This window comes from Marmota marmota, unplaced genomic scaffold (assembly GCF_001458135.2).
Source record: "Marmota marmota marmota unplaced genomic scaffold, marMar, whole genome shotgun sequence".
NCBI lineage: Eukaryota > Metazoa > Chordata > Mammalia > Rodentia > Sciuridae > Marmota > Marmota marmota.
In genome coordinates this window covers 10,702,281-10,703,436 of record NW_025999977.1, presented here as the reverse complement: position 1 = coordinate 10,703,436, position 1,156 = coordinate 10,702,281, and positions in this window count along the sequence as shown.

Here is a 1,156-nt window from a genome sequence, read left to right as displayed (position 1 = left end):
AAACGCGAAGCCAGCGCGGCCGCGGGGGGAGTCCGGGTGAGTAAGCGAAGATGGCGGAGGCGCCTAGCGGGTCGCGTTTGCGCGGCGTCGCCCACCGCGGCTCACGCCGCGGCTGCAAGGCCTGACGAGCGCGGGGTCACTCGTGCCATCCTGACCCCCCGCCCCTGCGCTTCGCCATTTTTCCTCCCAGCCCAAGAAGGGAAGTTAATGAAGGTTTCGGCCTGCGTTTAGTGCGAGGAAAGTAGGGGGTCAACAAGGGTGCTAGGCCAAGGCGACAGGGCAGGCCAGGTTCCGGCACACGGCCCTCTCCCCACGGGGTTCAGTGAAAATGGAACATCCCAGGGCCCGCCTTAACCTGCATCCCCGTTTATTGCTACCTTGCAATTTGAGGCCCATCTGTCTCTGGCAATAAGACAAGTTGACGGTACTAGAAATGGCGGGTACAGTGTTCGCATGGCATCTCGTTTTAACGCAAGGAGGCCGCTCGCTCACAATATGCCTGTCCACTCTGTACCTGCAAGAGTACAGAGCTGAGTGCAATAGCAAGGGCTATTAAGACGATCGAGGAGTGAAGGGGAAGGGGACCCTCAGCTGAAGTTTAGTATTGTGTTAACTAGTTTGGAAAATTTTCCTTGCACCTGCTAAAGAACGCCTTAGAAAAATAGAAAAAGTATGTGTAAATAAAAAATTAAGAAGGAAGCCTTGGTAGTAATTTTTTATGGGCTTTGTCGAGATTACGTCACACAATTTCTCCATACACAGACCACCTTGCCCATTATGCCATGCCTTTCTGTAGGTGTCACAAAGTTTGTACCCTACTGGTTTTTAAGTTTCCTTAGAAGCTGTAGGGCTATTTTGCATACATAATCTTCCTTGCTTACCCTCCAAACTTGGGTTTCTGCATCCAATATTGTGCAATTCAACATTCATTGCACCTACTCCTTTTCCGCCAGCAGAACCCAAATTAAAAAAATATATGTATATATTTGCTGTAAATGTTAATAGATCTTTATTTTATTCATTTATTTATATACGGTGCTGAGAATCAAACCCGGTACCTCATACATGTTAGGCAAGTGTTCTGCCACTGAGCCACAACCCCAGCCCCAGAACCCAAATTTTGTAGGTGACATCAGTGAAATCTTGATCTTGGGGG